At 35.2% G+C, this 22,574-nt stretch overlaps 2 protein-coding genes across 2 annotated transcripts in view; both read right to left on the reverse strand.

The window, feature by feature from the left end:
• The window catches only part of LOC118265789 (uncharacterized), a 62,640-nt gene extending 43,547 nt beyond the window's left edge, over positions 1 to 19,093 (reverse strand). The window contains exon 1 of the mRNA XM_050695193.1: positions 18,634 to 19,093. The gene's annotated coding sequence lies outside the window, so the exon portion shown is untranslated. The remainder of the gene's footprint in view (positions 1 to 18,633) is intronic.
• LOC118265771 (protein fem-1 homolog B) overlaps positions 1 to 22,574 on the reverse strand; it is an 87,683-nt gene that overhangs the window by 45,521 nt on the left and 19,588 nt on the right. The gene's annotated exons all lie outside the window — the stretch shown is intronic.

The raw sequence follows: 22,574 nt of genomic DNA on the forward strand, positions 1-22,574 counted from the left end.
TATATAAAAAACCTTGAAAACTATTAAATAATAGACGAATATTGATCGCTAACAATCACTAATTGACATTTACAGAAAAAAATTGATGAATTTGTTATATACGTTATTTATTTTAATTATGTAATTTATTTCTCATTCATCATCTTTCAAGGATGCTGTGTGAGTATTGCAAGACTTGATGGTGATATATGGATGTGTTTTTGACTGATTTCTTTGAATCGAAACGTACAGCCGATGAGAGCAGATAATTTTATGATCACCTATTGATTAAATTACGCATCTGATCATCCGCACGCTGTTGTAGTCCTCTGCTAGACCTTTAGGTGCTTTGGGGCCTATTGAGAAAGGGTCTGCACGCTTGGTAGGTAAGTTACCTGTTGCAACTTTCTGAACTTAACTTACCTATCAAGCGTGCAGGCCATTTCTTCTTCTAGTCAAAGGACTAGAACTGAGAGTCAGGCGTTATTAACGTGCCTAGTGTCAGTGAATCCTTATCAAGCTCACAAACATCACGTCGCAATGTAACAAGCACCTTTCACATCTTAAAATCCGAAATTTCGGAAACACCCATCAAATTTCATCCCGCAATTTCCTCAGTAGCTCACTCACGAAGTTGCTGCGTTACATAATTTTATTGGCAATTATATTACTGCATCTCGTACTCCCAATGAACGTAAGTGTAATGGTTGATGTTATAATGTTAATATTGTGAGGGTATCTGTAACAGCTTACTTAATAAAACAGTCGTTTCCAAGATGTCGTTTCATTCAGACACATATAATACTACATGGTGTCAGGTGTGGTTATTTTAAAGTTGAAGTGAAAGTTCATAGCTAAGACAGTTTAGTAGTGCGTAGTGGTCCATCGTAATAATGGCAGACAAAGATAAGAAAACGCAAGATGTAAAAAATGTTTACGCGGCGATACAACAGCCGGCGCCGCTTCAAGGACAGGGCAATGTCGCTCATAACTGGCGCGAGTGGAAGGTGGCGTTTGATTATTTTCTAATCGCATCGGGAAAAAACTCAGCTCCATCGGAGGATAAATGTGCATTATTTATGCATGTGATTGGAAAATATGGAAGAGAGATTTTTGATGAGCTTGATATCAAAGAATCTGAGAAAACGAGTTATGAGGTGCTAAGTAAAAAGTTTTCTGATTATTGTGATCCAAAAAACAATGTAAATTTTGAGAGACATACATTTTTTGAAACCTATCAGAATGATAATAATTTCGAGAAATTTCTAGGCTTACTCAATGCTAAAAGTAAATACTGTGAGTTTGATTCTTTGAGAAGTAGCCTAATTTTAACACAGTTGATTAGAGGTCTTAAAGATAACCACATGAGGGAGCGGCTGTTAGCAAAAACAAGTCTCACGTTGGAGGAAGCGAGCCAAATGTGTCGGGCGGTGGAACGCGCCGGGCAGCAAGCGGCAGTTTGTTTGCCGAATAAGGCAGTATCTGAGCCGAGTACTGCTGCAGTGGAGCAGCTGCGTCGAGCTGGTGGTCGTTATGACACCTGGAATTCCAGTGCTCATGTTGATGGCGGCGGATTGCGGCAGAAAGCAGGATCAGTATCGGGCACAAATGCAATAAAAAATGGTGAACGAGGTCGTAGGTCATTTACATCAGCGAGGCAAAGAAACTACCGACAACGTGAGTGTGATAGATGTGGATATGTGCATACAGTGGAGGGCCGATGCCCAGCGTCTAATGTAAAGTGCTTTAGGTGTGATAAGGTGGGTCATTTTGTGAAGTGTTGCCGGTCTCGATTAGTGCGAGAAATAATGGAAGAAGTGGACTCCGATCAGGGTGACGAGATGGACTGTAATAACGGTGAGCTACTTATGTTCAATATTTCAATCGAGGCATCTAACGATTCATCAGAATCGTGGCATTGTGTTATTGATGTTAACGGTATTAATGTAAAATTTAAGTTGGACAGCGGTGCTGATGCTTCTGTAATGTCTTTTAAAAGTTTTAAAAAGTCAGGATTTAGTATAAATATTTTAAAAAGATGTAATACCATTTTAAGAGAAATAAGTAAACAACAATTACCTGTGGTAGGATACTTTGAAGCATTATTACAATATAAAGAAATAAAAACTTTACAAAAAATATACGTTTTAGATGTAGACTGTAACAATTTGTTAGGATTAAAAGCCTGTATGAATTTAAAATTAATATTAAGATGTGATGAATTGTGTATTGGAAATTTAATCACTAATGAATCAATTTTTGATGGTATTGGTTGTTTACCTACCGAGTGTAATATACAGATCGATGAGTCAGTGCCGCCGGTTGTGATGGCTACCCGTAAAATACCGTTAAAGTTGCGCCCGCGTCTAATGAGTGAGTTGGATAATATGGAAAAACTCAATATTATAAAAAAAGAAGATGGACCTACGGATTGGGTTTCTAGCATAGTAGTAGTTGAAAAACCTAATAAAAGTTTGCGGATTTGCCTTGATCCGAAGAATTTAAATAGAGCAATTAAGCGGAGTCATTTTCAGTTACCCACATTGGATGAGATTGCAAGTAATTTGTCAGGGGCTAAGTACTTTTCGAAATGTGATGCAAAAAATGGCTTTTGGATGTTGAAATTGTCAGAGAATAGCTCTAAGCTATGCACATTCTCAACGCCGTTTGGTCGTTACAGATTTTTACGTATGCCGTTTGGTATAAGTTGTGCTCCGGAGATTTTTCACAATGAAATGTATAAAATCTTTAAAATGGAAGGGGTAGAGATATATATCGATGATGTATTAATTTGGGGGGAAAATAAAACTCAACACGATAAGAGAGTGAGAGAAGTGCTAAGAAGAGCTGAAGAATGCGGTGTGAAGTTTAATAAAGAGAAGTGTGTATTCGGAGCAAGTAGCATTAATTTTTTAGGCCATATATTTGATAGGACAGGCATGAAACCGGATGAAAGTCGGGTGAAGGCTATAATTGATATGCCGCAACCAAAAGACAAAAAAGAATTAGAGCGATTTTTAGGTGTCACGAATTATTTGTCTCGTTTCATTCCCCGGTATTCGGAGACTTCAGCTCCGCTTCGTGCTTTATTGGGTAAAAATATTTTATTTGAATGGTGTAGTTCACATGATAAAGCGTTTAATGAATTAAAATATAAAATAAGTAGTGCACCAGTATTACGATATTACGCGCCAAGCGAACCGGTCACTGTATCGGTCGACGCGAGCTCGCACGGGCTCGGCGCGTGCCTGCTGCAGGCTGGCAAGCCGGTGGCGTATGCGGCGCGCACGCTGTCGCCTACCGAGACACGGTGGGCACAAATTGAAAAAGAAATGCTTGCTGTGGTTTTTGGATGTACGCGTTTCCATCAATATATTTATGGCCATTGTCAAGTTATTGTGGAAAGTGATCACAAACCACTGGAAGCAATATTCAAAAAACAGCTAAACGAGATACCAGCTAGATTGCAAAGGTTAATGTTAAAGCTACAACATTATTGCATAACATTACAGTACAAACCTGGAAAATTGTTATTTATTGCTGACACGTTGTCGAGATCAGCAGTAACCAATTTATCTGATGAGGATTTATCTAATGAGGTCATAGTGCATGTTAATATGTTATATGAAAGTGTGGAAGCGACTCCAAAGATGTTAAATAATATTAAGAATGAAACTGATAAGGATCCAGTATTAGTAGCTGTTAGTGAGTATTATTTGAATGGATGGCCAGATAATAAGAGAGATGCGAAAGACATAGTAAAACCTTATTGGGAGGTGCGTAGTGAGTTGCATGTAATTAACGGAATATTACTTAGAAATGATCGTGTTGTAATTCCTGCTGCATTGCGGCGTACTATGCTAGAACGGATACACGAAGGTCATTTAGGCGTTGAAAAATGTCAACGAAGAGCACGTGACGTAATGTGGTGGCCGGGCATGACCGCGGACATCGCGCGAGTGGTGCTGGACTGTGAAACGTGCCAGCGGCACCGTGCCGACAATCCGCGCGAGCCGCTCAGGCCGCATGCTGTGCCCGAGCGGCCGTGGGAAGTTTTAGCAGCCGATATTTTCGATTATCAAGGAAAACATTTTCTCTTAGTAGTAGACTATTATTCAAAATTTGTAGAGGTTGCTTCATTAAATAATTTATATAGTGTTACAGTTATAACTGCTATGAAGAGCATGTTCAGTCGTTTTGGCATACCGAAAAAAGTTGTGACGGATAACGGCCCACAATTTACGTCCGAAGATTTTAAACTATTTAGTGATTCATGGGAGTTTATTCACGAAACTAGTTCTCCATTGTACCCAAGATCAAATGGTTTAGCTGAACGTAATATAAGAACTATTAAATCACTGTTCTTAAAAGCACAAAAAAGTAATGAGGAGTGGCAGATAGCATTGCTTAATTTTAGAAATACACCTATTACTGGTGAACAGTATTCACCAGCGCAGCTCCTTATGAGTCGTCGTTTAAATACTAAGCTTCCTGCAAATCCAAAAATACTACAACCGGAATTAGCACGGAGTAATATTGTCCATAATGAAAGAAAACAAAGAATTGATAAGTATAAATATCAATATAATAAAGGTACACGAAATTTAAAACCATTATTAACTAACCAGAATATTCGAATGAAACAAAAAAATGAGTGGGTTAAAGCTAAAGTAATTGGTACTGCTCGAGGTGATAGGTCTTACTGGGTGGAGACTGAAAATGGCGGCCGCTATCGTAGAAATCGTCAACATCTGATGAACCTACCTTTGTTGCATAATAAAAATAAGATAAACATTGATAACGGTCGAGCCTACAATCATCGTCGATTTGATGACTCATGGGAGGACGATAACAATACTAATAATAGCAACAAAGTTGCCTTATCACCGCGCGGTGCGGGCTCCTCGTTATCAACAGATGCTAGTAATAATGCTGTACGGTCAGCGCACACCTCTCCCGCAAGTCCGAAAACGACTAGATGTGGACGAGTAGTGCGCCCACCGGTACGTTTTGGCTATGATGATTAACTTAAATTACGCATGTTATTGATTATAAATTATAAAGTTGTATGATACTAAAATACTGAAAATGAAGTTTTATAAATTGGTAATGAATTCTAATGATCTGATTGTTATTTATTGTTTTTTTTATGTTTTACAGCATTAATGAACTAAAAACTAATTAAGCTAGCTACTATTAAAATTGCGTTGATAAATTATACATTGCATGTTATTAAAATGAAATGAACTGTTTTATTTATAATTATCATTAAGTTTTACTAAGTATTTGGAAGTTTTACAGTGTTAAACATTTACGTACAAACTATGTAATATTATATACTTGTCAATAACAGTTAAAGAAAATCAATTACTGTTCTAGTTTTGGTTATATTATACCGATATTAATACAGATGTCGATGGTACCTATTAGGCGATATTAATTGTTACTTGAACAGGATTGTGTTTATCTAATTAGATACAATTCTGTTTAGAGTTTTGTTTTTTTTTCTTTCTTTTGTGTGAGAAAAGAGATGTAGGATAGGTACTTACTTTAATTATGAAATTAATAGATACCTTCAACTAAACTTACTTATCTTAATTTTAATAAGGGGGAAGATGTAATGGTTGATGTTATAATGTTAATATTGTGAGGGTATCTGTAACAGCTTACTTAATAAAACAGTCGTTTCCAAGATGTCGTTTCATTCAGACACATATAATACTACAGTAAGCACGAACATTTTCGGTAATGGAACTACTCTAAAGCACGAGATTGCGTGATAAAAGGCATTGTGGATGTATAGCGGCTGCCGCTCACGTTCAAAGATTCTACACAGTCGTGTCATTACACAGACATTTCAATGAAGCTAGCATCCGTTTTCCCATAGCATTTATCTTAAATCCGACAATTATGGCCATATCTTAGAAGTAAAGAGTGAATATTATTTATGCAAGGTTTTGAGAATTTATTAATTATAAGTAGTGTACCTACCTACGTGCTACGTGGAGCGTAACTATGAGTTTTTGATTAAATAAAAAAAACAATATCTTTTGTCCTAAATGTATACATATAAGAACTAGCGAATTTGTGATCTTCTATACAACGACACGCCTTTTATCCCCGAAGGGCTAGGCAGAGGCGCACATAACGACACATAATGCCGCTAGGCAATGTACACCCAAGTTACACTATTTGTGTTATAAGCCCCATGTAATAGATGGTAAGCCTATTTGTGATCTTCTATTGCTTGTAATACCACTGACGAGCTATATTTACCGCTGTTCCGAAATCACAGCGCATGCAAAAAATATCTAGGTCAAATACAAATAAGTACATCAACATTTCAAAAACTGAGACAAAATTCAAAATATGAACGAAGAGAACATTAAATACACAACCTGCATCCATTTCCATGACTATAAATATATAATGTCACCTACTTTTTGATCTTCAATCGTGTATAAATCTTATCAAAATCTATACTGTTAATTTATGTAATAATACGATGTTGGGACCTAATAACTATACAACATGGGATACGATGACGAATAACACCTAACTAGGTATTAAGAACATCAACAAATCATCTGAGCATAATTTTAGTGAGCGTCAAACAAAGAGGAGAAAGCTGCGCGCACGCATGGTGACCGCAACGGATTGGACGACTTTATAAGCGAGCGAAGTAAGAAATTTAACATTTATGAGTAATCTTCGTTGGCTTTGCTAGTCGGTTGGTGGGATGGAATTCTGTCCCAAGAAAGACAAAGTATGCCTTTATTTTTAATTATGTTTCGTCATTTTCTTAACTATTATAATAACTGATTACCTAAATAAGTTAGTAAACTAGAAAATTAACAGAAAAATATTATAATAAATGAAATTAAATCATAAACTCCTTACACGTTTGTAACAGGTATGTGTAAACTTTTATGAGTAACTTCTAAATATGAGTGATTTTTTAAAACTGAATAAAATTAAATATTTCACTACTACTATTACAAAATAGTTGGTATTTTTATTACTTCTTGGCTTGCTTAGTTCGCATAAAGCCGTCCTGCGCTGACGCAACCTACGTACAACACTTTTCACTGGATTACAGCATATTATACAAACGACATTGAGACCGACTGACCGCGTTCTTCGCAAGACGCCGAATAATTGATAACGATATGGGATTAACTTTAAAATTAATACTTTTCCGTTCAGATTTTTTTTTCTGGTAGTATTAAGTTTGAATTTGACATTGACGCGCTGTTCGCAAGGGTGATGGGCGAACAAGAGATAACAGATTCAAATTCTACCAAACTGTATATGAAATTACTGGCGTTTAACTAAACCAAAAAATCTCGAATAATTTGAGGGCACGGTTGACGCGGGTTCGATTACCGCTCGGAGCAACTCTTTGTCTGATCCACAAATGGTTGTTCCAAATCTGGGTGCATATGCATTTGCAATCATGACACAGGAGAAAATCCTATTGTGGGGCAGCATTAAAAAATAACCAAATCAAATCAAACAATCGAACAGAATAATGGCTTATTGTTGAGAAACAGATTGCCATTAAGCAGCAAAACAGAATTAAAAAAAAAACAAATCAGCTTGGCAAAATCTGTAAGGAATAATAATGCAATGCGCGATGTTAGAATATTTTCTATTGTATGTGATACATTGGTGAAAAGTAGGTCATTGGGGAAGACTTCTTAAAGACTTCTCTTGAATGGTGTCATGATGACAACAATAAACTGCTACATCTAATATCCTCACAGAAAACTGACGTGAAACAACGCTTGCGTTGTATGAGTGAGGTTACCGGAGGCCCAATCACCCGCTTTCCCAATGTTCACAATCCCTGATTTCCCAACAACCCTTAAATTCCTTAACCCCCAAAAGGCCTGCAAAGCACTTGTAACGCCTCTGGTGCTTTGGTTGTCCTTGGGCGACGCTGATAGCTTACCATCAAGTGATCCGTCTTCTTGTTTACCCAAAAAAATATACCTATACCGATAAAAAATAATATATCATTCTGACTACAACTCTAAAGAAGCGCAGGCGTAATGATTTTTACATCTTTGTAATATTTGACTAGTTTCGCAAGCCTTGAGAGACCCATCATTAGTGATGGGTGTCCATTAATCAAAACATTTGCAATTTGCAAGTTGAGGCCTATCTTTAAGCTTTGACTTTTAGTGTCATTTTGATGTATCTTGGCAAATCGTACTTGATTGATAGACAAAATGATGTTTAATATTTCTCAAAATGTGTGAATAAATTGATATTTGAGTTTTAAGAGTTATTAAAAATTGTCTTGGTATGTGTTTAATTGATGCCACCACTAATGAACGTTATTTTATTAATTTTTAAAAAACCAAAGTCGCCAGGCAAACTACACAAAGTGTTTTTAGGGGAAATCATCCAATCACTTCTCCCGCCTTGGGTGAGGCGAGAGAGAGTGTCAGACTCTTGCTGACTAAAAACCGCCTGTTCCTACTCCTGCTTTGAGGCGGAACCCCAGTAATCTGTTAGGTTGTCCGCAGCTACACAGTGTTGGGGGTTGAATTCCCGGACGAAAAAAACTATATTTTCAATAATGGTTCGTGAATGTTAAATAGTTATATTAAAATTATACGTACATCAGTTTCTAGACGATACAGAAAAACTATTCTTTTGTAAATCGAAGTTTTTTATAAAGATCTAATGAAGTAAAGCAATCGCAATGGATGTTACATACTTTTATAATAATATATGTAAAACATGGTTAAACCGAAAGTGATAATTGTTTTAACTGGCGTTTAGTTTAGACGGAACATTAACCGGGTCAGGTTTCATAATGGCGGTTAACTTGCAGCGCAATGTATTACAAGGGACCGTCAGCTACATGTGGACATTAGTGTAACTAGTATTGAGCAAGGCTCAGTACTGTTACTTAAAAAAATAATATCACAATTTTTTTTTTATATGCATGTGTTTTTGGTCGACTGGTTGCAAAAAAGATAATAATCGTAGAATAGCATGACCAAATTTTTTTAGAAAAAAATATACAAATTATTTGTCACTTGTTTTTTGTTTTTACCTAATTAATTTACTAGATAAAAAACTAATTTAAAAAATATCTTCGCTCCCCTCTGTTATAAGACCATATTATTTAGAAGCAGACCAAATAAAAAAAAAACAGTGGTATTTTTTGGACAGAGTTGTAGTCTTGAGTATATTTTGTTTATTTCACGCACAATTTATTTACATCTACGGACCAGTGGTGGTCCATTTCCCCAGTGATTGGGAACCACTACTATAAAGCCTAAATAAAACATAGAAGTAACCTGCGACACAACAGCCTACATGTTAAGAAGCATCGCTTAAATATTTATACCCATATCTACTCCCGTTGTATCTGACTAAACGTGCAATATTTCTATTTCCGTAGCGATAATTATGATAACACAACGTCTGTGTGCAATACCCAAATATTGAATATAACATGATCGATTGTTAAACTTTCATTTATCACATGAAATTCAACAGGCTATCATTTTTAGGTACACATTCATCGTCTATTAGACTAGAATAGTCATAACATTCACCGCTAATTGTTATAAAACTAGATAGATGAGGTCCGTGGGATTATTGCTGTCAAATTCGTATGTGTTATAACCAAAACATAGTATCACATTGCCCTACATTAGGAATTTCTCATACTTCACACGCAGGTAAAAAAGTGATGTTATGAAGAAATTGACATGTTCCGCAGAAACCAGTCGCCTCTTCTGATATACTAACTGAATAATCAAAGCAAATCATGGATGTATTTAGAAGTTTCTTCTTTTTCATTTTTGCTTTTTTTATTGATAATGGGTAGACGTTTAGCCACTAAAGTTGGCTTATTCTCTAAGCCTTAAGGCACAGATTAGAACAACTCTCGTTTAACATTAATAGTTTTTTTTAAGGAGAGAACATCATCCTTTACTTCTCCAGCGTTGAGTGAGGCGAGAGGGAATTTCAGACTCTTACTGACTAAAAATCACCCCGTTCCTACTTCTGCCTTTCGAGTCGAAGCCCCCGTAAACCCGCTACGCAGTCCGCAGCCCCGGATCGGAACCCTTTCTCAGTACACACAATTTGCGATCTCTCGGTCAACGATTGAATTCTTTGAGCAATCAACCATAATTCCGTCCTATATGAATTCGATGCTAAGCAGATTAGCCAACACGAATAAACATGAAACAAGGTATCGATGTCATTGCACCTAATCTCAAATATCCATGCAATTGATACTGTACTAATATCGTAGTGTCGATAGCCGTGGAAAAATTTGGGCAGTCACACCTCGCGTGGATTGGTATAAGGTAATCAGAGCCGAAAGCATGTGAACTGTAGTTCAATATGTCAATATATGTGTCGATTGTTTAGCCTATATCAACTAATCAGTCAATATACATACGTTTCTTCTATTACTGAGTGACCGACTAACTGACATACATGACTCAGCCGAAATTATTGGGCTTAGTAAGCTGAAAAATCATGGTTTAGTTCACGTACGAGATATGATGGAGAAAAGCTCTACTAATTTTCGAGTTCCAGAGAGACTACAGTCAGTAGGCTGTTTGACGTCTCCGCGTCTGCGTACGCTGCTCATGACGAAGAGTCTCTCTATGATTCGAAGCTAGAAGAGCTTTTCTCAATTAATGTACATGAGTAGATCGTGATTTTTAGCTGAAACTATGTCTCGAGCATTGAATAAGAACTAGAGAGTATTAATAATTTTTTTCTAAATTCTTAGGAGAACCAAGAATAGGGTAGATGACTAATTTTTATTTTAATGTCCGTCTTGTAGATTATTTAAAAATATTAGACACGTATTTTTTATTTTCTTACGGAAACAAATACTTTCGAAGATATATCCATTTTAAATATCGCGTGACGTCACTTTAGAGTACGTTTTATACTCTATAGTGACGTAGTTAGCTCCCACTCCTAAACTTTGATTCGTTTTATCTAAGTATTGTTATCTTATATGACAAAATAAAAAAATACGTGTCTAATATTTTTTTATTACCTAACTGACGGACTAATTAGATTTTTAATTTTCATACCCTGTCATCATCCCTATTCACCTTGTTGTACGCATGAAGTCACTGACAGGCGCTAATGGTACCAACATAGCTAATATGCTATAAAAAAAATAAAAAATCCAATAACGGAAATCCTAATGATACTTTATCCGACCTAAAAATCCTTCCACTTGCTCGGTAATGGCACTCAGGCCCCATCGACCAACAAAACGGTGTAATTAAATTACGTACAGTAGAGTATTAGTTAAAAGTATTGTTCAACGATAACCTTCGCTTACTTTCACAAATGTGCACACCAGCCACCATTTTGGGAAGGTGTCATTAGCATTATACTCGGATAATCCTGCCTTCACGACGTTTTAATGGAGGATTAGCTCGGTTTAGATTAAGCTTTTAAGTCAACTAGTCTATCTAGTTATAAATAGTCTGCTACAGACAGTGTTTTGAGTAGATTTCATTCATACTTTGTTTATATTTCTCTAGGTGGATATCAACCTGTCTCAAATAAGCTGCTGATCGTAAAAAGAACACATGTCATGCCATCTAACCCATCGCCTGCTTCTACAGAAGTTGCAGGTTTGGCCTCACATGGAATACTGTTCTCATCTTTGGGCAAGTGCAACACAGTACTAGCTTCTTCGATACGACCGTCAAGAAAATAACGTTTTGCTTTTTAAAAGGCCAGTAACGCAACTGTAACTCCTCTGGAGTTGCGGGTGTCCATGGGTGGCGCTAATCGCTTACCATCAGGTAAAAAATACACGTTTTAATTATTTTAGTCTCTCATATTTGCCATATTTTTATTTGTAGCAGATATGAGCAATTGTGAGAAGTGGAATAAAGATATTACCGTCGAAGTCATGAGTAAAGGGTTTTCCTACACAATCACTGTATTCACATCCAGGAACTACATCTTACTTCGAATCCTTAACATGCAATAAACAATTTTATTATGTAAATAAGATAAGATGAAACAATAAATTGCAAGTGTTACCTTAAACCCCAAATCCACACTTGACCTTTTTGAATCTTGACATAATATAACATCTTTATATAACACTTATATATTGCAAATATATGTAGTTTCGAATACATATTAATTTTATGTTTTAATGTCATATTTAATTATATCACACATTATAATTAGATACATCTCCTTTGGTGCAATCACACATATTAAGTTGTACCATCCAAGAATTTCGTGATGCTTAGGTGTGGGGGTCAATTTCGTGATTTCTATTTTTTTATTTTATTTTAATTAGCAGGTGTTATGTACGCATTTTTGTAGTTTATCGAACTATGCAGAGATTTGCACCTGTTTGAAAATAAGTTTTCAGCAGTTCCTCAAACTATTTTTGTAAATATAGTATATAAGTAAATATATACTGATCCGTTACTCTAATTTCATCTTTCTTCCTCGAGAATTTATAGTTTATAGTTATTATTTATATTATTTATAGTTATTATCTACCAAATGTATCTTATTTTAAATCAGACAACAAATTTTAATTAGTATTAGTCTATACAAGCCATAACAAACAGAAACAATTGTTAAAAAACCTTCCATGTTTTGTTGATAAGCTAAATCAGTCTTTAATAATTAATGAAATAAGTAAAAAACCTCGCGGAAGCTTCCTACTTAGCTCGCACACAAATAGAACTTTATGCAAAATTATCATTAATTGCTCAATGCTGACCTTTATCGCAATTAATCTTCTATTAACACTTTACCGTTGTTTTATTTAAGTCAGGGAAACCGAATCAAAACTGACAGCTACGTCTGATGCCATTGGGTAATCAAACCGCAACACTTTTGAAACACCACGACTTTCCGTCACGGACGCTAACAAGCATTTTATAAGCTAATAACACCATTAAATCCACTTGGGAATATGAAAATGAAAGAACAAAGAATATTTTTCCAAAAAAAAATGTCTGCTAATCACTTTTGTACCATGCACCTTAAACTTCAAGTCTAGCAACAAATATAAAGGGAAGATGTCATAATATGATTACGCACTGTGACACAAAAAACAGTGATATTATAAGTAAAAAGTGAACATAGGTTCTAAGTGCTCAGAAAGTGGCACTTTAAATGTCAATCCAATCGCCAATCGTCCGATTGGCAACATTTTTGTAGTAAAGGACCGCTAGAAAAGTGGGGCATGGTTTGTAACGTCCTACGCTCCCTGTAAAGTGTCCCTCATTATATTAAAGGGAAATCCAGTTATGACATATATCCTCTATGTATTAGCTTCATGATAATTACTTTGAAAAATCTAAATGTAATAGTCCAAATAATACTTATGCCGCACAACCAGAGGGCCTTATTTTCCTTCCTGCTTGATAGTTTACACTTGCGACCACGTGACGAGGCAGTAATTTATGTTTAGTTCTTCATTGTTATATAAGTGTTTATCTTTGTCAAACATATCTATTTGCAAAACAGTATTCGTTTTGTATGCACTAAACACGCGTCCATATTTAACCCACTTTGCTACATACATTTGTTTCTGCAGAGACAGAATGCTATATTTCGACATTTCTAATTTCTTGAGGTGTTCCGCAAGGTCGTATTTTAGGTCCAAATCTTTTGAGTCAGCATTTATTGGCTTTGTGAATGTTGCAGACTTGTCTATAGTTACATTTCTGAATTTGTCAACAAGTGTACCTTTTCAATGTGTGTTGTTTCTATTATTTCAATAAAGCTGAAGAGTTAGATTAATCTTTGAACGCGTTTATCTCTGGATTGATTTGAATTAATAAATCTTATTTACTTTGATGTTAAAATAAAAGCATTAATTTCAATTAATCTTCAATTAGGCACAATTGAATTGTCCGTTAGAGAAGCTAGGTGCTTAATTAGTGATGCTAGATGAAATCAATATCATAACATAACCACGTTAAAGCCTAAAATCCAACACGTCGTCCTGAGAGAGAGCCTTTACCATCACACTATGACGTTTAACAGAGCACGTGGGTGTGACCGTGCATCTGCGGTGAATAATGAGTCCTTATCAACACCTGTTTGTATTTCGTGCCCAATCTACTTCCGTGCTTGTTTCGTGCTAGTGACACGTTTAATAGCCTGCATGCTTACGTTCTAGTGTTATCAATATCGACCTTCCCACGACACATTCTCTATCGAAGGTGGTGACAGTTTCAAATAGGGTAGATGACTATTTTTTTAAATATTAGACGCGTATTTTTTTCTTATACTGTACTTTTATTTTTTTTTACGCAAACAAACACTTTCGAAGATATATCGATTTGAATTAATATCGCTTGACGTTACGAAATGACTTTTTTGACTGCTAAAGTTTGATTCGTTTAACTAAGTATTGTAATCTTATATGAAAAAATACGTGTCTAATATTTTTTATTTTTTCATTACCTAGCTAGTGGATTTTTGATTTTCATACCCCGTCATCATCTACACTGTTTTAGAAGTTTAGTCATCTCTACTAAATGTTTCTTTTAGTTTTTTTAGTTTCCTCTTAGTTGTATAGAGAGGATGTTAGTTAAACAAGTTCCTTTGTTTTTTAACCGACTTCAAAAAAGGAGGAAGGTTCTCAATTCGACCGTATATATGCTTTTTTTTTCAGTAAATGTCTTACCTATCTAATTACATTCATTTTTGTTCGTTTGCTTCTTAATTTAATTAATTAGATACGAGTTTTATCTTTTGCTTGGATTTGCACTCAATTTCGTGATGTAACAGCAAAATTAATAACGAAAATAATAATTATTCGTAATTTAACCAAATGTTGTGATGTGATCTTACGATTACCATTCCAATAAACCTCTTTGAGGTATTTTTTATGGTAAAAACCGGTAAACGAGCAAACAGATCACCTGATAGAAAACAATCGCCGTTACCCATAGACACCCGAAACACCAAAGGCGTTACGAGTACGTTGCCGACCTTTTGGGAGTTGGGAATTTAAGGGTTGTTGTGGTTTTTTGTAAGGCCGGGTATCACTCCAGTCGAGCCGGCCCATTAGTGCCGAAGCATGGCTCTCCCGTACACGTAAAAATAAAACCCGTTGCCTTAAAACTAGCCTTTATAATAAAAATAAGAGTAATTTTGCCAACTTATTCTGTCGTATGATGTATATGCGTATGAAATAGTTACATCTTAATGAACTTAGTCGAGTAACAACCACTTGAATACATTTTCTGTGACTTGGTGACTAGGGCTGCCACGAAAAACATTTCATGTTCGTAGGTACTTTATGTGCAATAATTTATATATAGTTACAGTAAGTAATGTATTGTATATATGTATGGTTTTGTTGGTTCCGTTAAACAGAACAGAGCACGCATGGTACTGCTAGCCTGTAACCCAAAAATAAATTGAGTGTTCATAAAAAAATAATCATCAGGCGTGTAATTAAGCCATTCTGAGTAGATTTAAGCATAGGAAATTACATTAGGTACTTAAAAAAAATCTTATTTTTAAACAGACACAAACCTTATAAAGTAACAAAAAGAAAAAATAGGGAAATATACTAAGGGAGAAACCCCTTTCGCTGATAATGAAACCATAATAAATTCGGAGAAAGCAAATTGAAAAAGATCCAAAGTATTCTTAATGACAAAACAAAAATGTACTTACTACCTAATTACTTAGCATTCGTTCCAACGCGTTACGGATTCCCAATTCGATACAGTTTGGTGTCAATCTTCAATACGGAGTTTAAAAATAGGCTTAATTACTGCTAAATAAATTAATGTACTTACCTAACAACTACAAAAAGCTTGTTTTTAGGTATTCATTTATTGTTAAATGATTTTTAACATTTGATAATTATGAACATTGTATGTTCTTTCGTGTGATCTGAACGAACATAAAATATTTTATCAGCCAACAAAATCCCTAGAGATTTCCATGTATTATCCTTAACAGGTACAAACATGCCGAATAATATCTGAATGTATTGTTCAATAAATATTTCTTAAAAGATTAAATTAAGTACAAAATCTATAGTGGCTATATAGTTTAACTGTTAAACTTCGATAAACTAAAAGGTGTCTAAAATAATTTGACTGTCCTCTACTACTTGCCAGCCCTACTAATATAAGATACGGATGCGCGCACGGTGCGCGGAACGAGACCGTCTTCTGAACCAAATAATGCGTCAAATTCTGTTACGAAATACCATGGCCGTGCATAATGGAGGAAAGTTAGGCCGCATTTAATTGAACAATTACTATTTTCATTATTACGAAATATTTACTTTATGTTCGTACAACTAGAAGGTACTTAAAACAATAACTGTTTAATTGTGTATTTTACAACTGTTTTAAAGTACCTCTACGATATTTTAGTATCGTAAGTACGTTTGTTTGGTAGTTACGAGGTTTTTAGTTTTACTTTCCCTAAATCTGAGAAAATAGCACTATTTTAAGGATTTTATACTTTCAGAATCGAATAATAGAGTTTAATAATGGCATTCTAGAAATCCTTATAGGGCAGGGAATGTGTAAAAAGTATTTTTTTGTAAAATCTACCTAAACTGACATGATCACTAACTCTATTATTAGAACTTATTACGGGATATTTACCATGTTTATTCATTTTGAATAGTTTCCGATATTTCGGCACTGTTGCAAGCGCCATGATCACGGATTAACTGGAGTAAATGCGGGTCTCGGAAACTCTTCAAAATGAATAAACATGATAAATATCCCGTCATAAGTTCTAATAATAATCTACCTATATATGTCTATCCTATCACTCAACAAAAACTGAATAGTTAACACTCACTCAAATAATTTACCAATTAAAAACCATGACCTCTTATATTCTTATTACCTTTATAAAAAATATTTTAGATTTAATTTAAGTAGGAGATAAGCTAATATTTATTTAAATTCAAATGCATTATTGAATATTTTAAGATTATACATAGACTTTAAGGAATCTTATATGACACAATGACCACAGCCAAAAACGTCTTAATCTTTGCTAAACCAAATAAAAATGTGATGTGGGCGTGAGTGTAGGTTGATACTTGATATACCTATATATGAAATCCTTTTACAGTACATGCAGGTAATAGTTTAAACGGCATTTAAAATGACAAAGTGGAAGGATAAAGACTAAAGAATAGTGCAGTTTACCCAAAAAAAAATCTCAATACTAAAGCATTGAGTATTGAAAGTGCAGAGCCAAAATAAATAGGTTTTTTTTACGTTGCCCCACACTAAGATTTTCTCCAATATCCTTTGTCTTACGTATCACACCTCAACAAGGCAAACTAATACTAAATGGTTTTCCCAATCGAACCTGAAATACGTTGTACAGCAGGCAGTTGCCCAGCCACTGCGCCATTAACGCCAGCTTTATGAAAAAGACCCTATAGGATGAAAATTAGCTATTCTTTAGGCTATATCTATAAACTAAGCATATTTAATGTAAAAGATCATTAGTTTAAAGATGATATCAATTGACCAAGATGACTTCTTGCAACTGCTTTGACCTATTGAATAATACTCGGCTCTACTTCTCTTAATCATCGCAACGGTATCGTTCATCAATTTTTTATATTACGTCTTTGTTTCGACATAAAAATTTCATAGTTTACCTATATTTTATGCTTGATTAAATTGTAATTAAAATGAAATAACCATTTTGCTTATACAATTTGCAAGCAACAGCAACTAAGAATAGTTTTCGAAATATCGTGAAATGAAATTGAGTCAATCGAAATGCTCCGGAGTGTCTACGGAGCTTGAAAGATCGAAGAACTAAAAATCACAATGCATCCACACCTCACTAACATTGTGACCTTCGTGAGTAGATATTCAGTAGGGCTGATTACCCGGGCTCAAAGCAGGAAAAGAAACTGGCTGGTTTTTAGTCAGTAAGAGTCTGACACTCCCTCTCGCCTTGCCCAAGGCAAGAGTGGTCATTGCATGATATCCCCAAAATCTTACGGATTTTATGTAGAATCTTGAATGTGGCCTATTCAATATTGACATCTACTGTGCTATTTTTTATGTAGAATCCTGAATTTGACCTATTCAATATTGACATCTACTGTGTTATTTTTATTTTTGATTATTTTTATATACCAAAGATACCTAAGAAAGAAAACCGTATTATATTTCGATGTAATAAAAAACAACGAAACCTATATGTAGGATCAATTAAAGATTTTTGCGGCAAACAAAAGATTTTTAACTAGTACACATTTTTATGCAAAGTTTTAAGAATGCGGATATTATATTATTTCTTGTAAAATTTATTTATAGTTCAGTAGTAACATTTTAATTAATTTGTGCATGTGTAATAAACACAGAAGGTAAATGCCACATATTATTTATTAGGTAGTCTTAAATCAAGATATTTAATATTTGATTTGATTTCCTCATTCTCCCAGCTCATCTGATAATTTGTTAACCCAGGTCAAATAAATATAAAACTATAGCATAAAATAATAAAAACTAATTTAGATAAAGACTAAACATTTAATTTCCCAATTTAGGTTTCATCTCCAATCTATAGGACCAACATTACTTTAATAGTGCTATGCGTTAATTGGGCCATACTATATTAAAAAAATATTAATTAGGTACTTACTTTTCGACAGATGGTGCCTTCTTGTGGTCCACTTCACGAAATAAACACATCACAGTTTCTCACTACAACAAAACACTTAATCCTTGGACACATTACTCAAATATTAAGAAAAAAATTAACACCAAAAAGAAATTCCCGCGCGAACAATTTCAAACAAAACGTTTTTTTTTTAAATATTCAAATCGAATACCGCGAAAAATCTGTTACCTACTTAAATCTTTATCGAAAATTTGACACAATTCGCGCAAAGAGATAGGCAAATATTTTTTTTTATCTGCGTTCGAATTTTGTAATGTTATTTTTTTTAAGTGTGCCAGCCAGACGCATGCGGGCGCGGTTCGTTGCGTAAGCGTAAGGCGCAATGCGTGTTTGCTGGTCGGCCGACTTGTAGAAACTGAAAGTGGAAGTGGACTCCAGACGCTCGTCTTGGTTCTTGGTGCAAGGGATGTGCGGTAATCCGCGGCCGAGCATCCGCATAATGCAAATACTCAGCCGCCGCGTCGCGTACTAGTTGTCGTTGCTCTTTGGTCTTTTGTTTGGCTCCAGTGAGAGTTTTTGACCGCATCTTATTTACCATAACTTGTGTAATTGCATAATGTAGGTATGACTCAGTGGTTATTGTTTACTAACTTTGTAAATTGTTAGTTTATTTCTAAACAAGTGACCATACAACCTATAATTACAGGAAAATTTTAGTTTTTTTTTATGGAACTTAGGTGACCTACTTGGTAGTTAATTGTAATGAATGACATAAAAAGTTATACTTAATATTAAATTCGATTGTTACAAGGTCAGATTTAAACGGGTTGTCCTGAGACTCTGGCTCGAAGAGCAGCAGTAGGAACGGGGTGGTTTTTAGTAAGTAAGAGCCTAACACTCATTGGATGATTTTACCCCCTCAAAAAAAAAAAGACGTCAACATTACAATATATTATTATATCGACAATTCCATAAAATTTTATTATCATCGACACTTAACAGAAATCTAAAAAAACCGCGGGATCCGCGTATCTATTACAAGCGAGCACATCACTAGTAATAACCCCGCGAACGCGGCAGTGAGGTATTACCTAACTGCCGAGTTATTTCCATTTAATCCCATTTTCTTAAGACTACATCTACATCCGATGTTTTTACTAATGATTACTGATGCTGCGTTCACAATGCATGAGTCTTTAGGGTTCTGCAATCTATTGTTTCAACACTAGTGATTTTGTGTTAGTAGTCAAATATAGTAACTACCTAAGTACATAAACACTTGTCTCGTTTTGTACAGTAATGCAATATCCACACATTGAATATTATTTAAATTACTTTTTTGCAAACATTTGGATCATAGGTACTAGGTATTTCTACAGCCGTGCACTGCACAGAGAAGCTCGATATATAAGCCATCATAAGGCTGCGGTTCCACTGCGAGGCGGAGTGGAGCGGTGCGGAGAAGAGCTCTTCTCCGCTCTGCTCCGCTCCGCTTCAATGGAACTGCACCTTAAGAGTTGAAGAGGTACCATAACAGGCGTTGCATCATGGGGACTCCGGGGTTGCTCTACTAACCACGGTGCCTCCTTTAGGTGCAGATGGTGGCCACCGGTGAGGTTTTATTTAATTCAAAATTCCACTTCCTAGTTTTCTCCCGCAAAAAGCTAGGCAGCTTTAGATGGTTTCCCCCCGTCAACAAAAAAAAGATATTTTTACTAAACTAAAACTTAAAGTATGTCACCTAACCTGCATCGTCGTCGTACCTACTGGGATATCTATGTATAATGTAGTCATCTATCAACCTGCTAACTATGTAATTATGTAATTGACCTTCACCTCGATTTCAAAAACCAATAGAAATTATAAAATAAGTTGTAACGCGTATCATCACGCTTTTCTCTTATGTAGGTAGACGTAGCAAGCATGACCAGTTAAATATGACCATGACCTTTTTTATAAAAGGGACAATCATCCGATGACTTCTCCCTTCTTGGGCGCGACGAGAAGAAGTGTCAGACTCTTACTGGCTAAAAACCACCCCGTTCCTACTCCTGCTTTTCGACTCGGAGCCCCGGTAAACCTGCTAGTCCGCAGCTCCGGATGACCATGACCTACATATTAAATTCCAGTTAACTCTTCGAGGGAGCTCAACTAGTTTCAATCCACACGGGAACTCATAATCATGAACTACATAATAGAAGCAATGACTGGCGTAAGCTGTTTATTCCCTCAAGTACATCTACCAGCTTCACTACAAACAGCAAAACATATTTTTCTCAACAATAATCACAAGATTGTTCTTACATATTCACACGGATGTAAGACTCATTGTCGGTCCGTGGCATACACTCCTATTGTGATTATTCTGAGATTATTAAGAATGCACCACAATTTGAATAAACAATAACTTGAGAATACTTTGATAATCGTTGTGAATATTGTAATAAGTTACAGAATTGCATAACAAGGATTTTTGTTTTCTAAATGTACTTACAGAAATCGATTGCACTTTGCGCCAGCTATGTGTAAAGTCCTTTTTTTTGAGAGGGGAAAATCATCCAATGACTTCTCCCGCCTTGGGTGAGGCGGGAGGGAGTGTCAAACTCTTACTGACTAAAAACCACCTCGTTCCTACTCCTGCTTTAAGCCTGAGTCCCGGTAACTTTTTACGTTGTCCGCAGCTCCGGAATGTGTAAAGTCCTACGCACAACTACTAACGTAATAAGGATGAACCCATACTCGAACACTGATCTCAATTCCAGCTTCTTTTCTTCCACAGCCATTCAGCTGTTCTGGCATTATTGCCAGTAATATCGCCAAAATTTTGTACGACCTGACTGCAAACTTAAAACCGAATAGCAGGATAGGTAAACGTGTTAGGGATGCCATTGTATACGAGGATAGTATTAGAGCCTTAATAAGACTATGGGTCCGAACCATGACTTTAGTCGTTGGTTCGTATTATATTTAGTTCAATTAAATAATCCTAAATTAGGCACTTTTGAAACGTCAAATTGAAACGTCCGTCAGTCAGTCTGTCTGTCAGTAAAGTTAGGTACATATTCGTTCCAAAGTGGCGTAGTTCGATTGTATATTTGTGCTTTTAGGATTCAGGTTCAAAATAAAACAATAAAAGATCAATATAACATTTTATTTGTCGAATTATCTTGACAAAAATGTCACTATATTAAACTCCGATAAATAATCTTATTTACATAAATATACATCAAGGGTTCTTAGATGAAACACCCACATCACAATGCTTTTGTGACTAGCTTCAGCACGCAACTTTGCCTGCTTAGTAATTTATATTATACCAAGATAATTTGCATTAAAAATAATAGTCTATATTTCCCTATATCTGGATGCTAACCATTACCAAATAGGCCCCATACAGACTCAAAATATTTCTATTCATAGATAACAAACTTAAGTTTGGGCAGCCATTTTGCTACAGACTATTGTTTTCTTTTTCTTGGCGCGAAAAATTGACAGTGACAACTCTGAGCTGTCAAACATGTAATGCACAGAACAGATTTTCTAAAGTTAACTTAGAAATTATTATTTTTAGTCTTGTCTCTTTCTAAGTATATCATAAAGAAAAAGATAGCAATAATCTAAATTATTTTCACAGTTTTTATGGTACCAGAATAATTTAACTTTAGAGTGTTATTTCGAACTCGTAATAACCCCTGTCGAGCTTGAAAACGGTTGAAAACGAACGGAGTTCATGTAAATACATTGCTAAATAACTCCTTTTTTTCTTACATAGGCCATAAACTCTTTGAAAATATTAAAAGCAAATTAATATTACAACAAAACAGACTGCCGAGTATTGTCTATAAATAGTGTAAGAGCTATTAATCTAAATAAAGCTTAAAATTGAACTTTTAATTCAAAGCCAACTGGTTACTTTGGAAAATAACATGTAAGTTCTTAGTTATAAAGTCTATTTTATTGTG

Source organism: Spodoptera frugiperda, chromosome 7 (assembly GCF_023101765.2).
Source record: "Spodoptera frugiperda isolate SF20-4 chromosome 7, AGI-APGP_CSIRO_Sfru_2.0, whole genome shotgun sequence".
NCBI lineage: Eukaryota > Metazoa > Arthropoda > Insecta > Lepidoptera > Noctuidae > Spodoptera > Spodoptera frugiperda.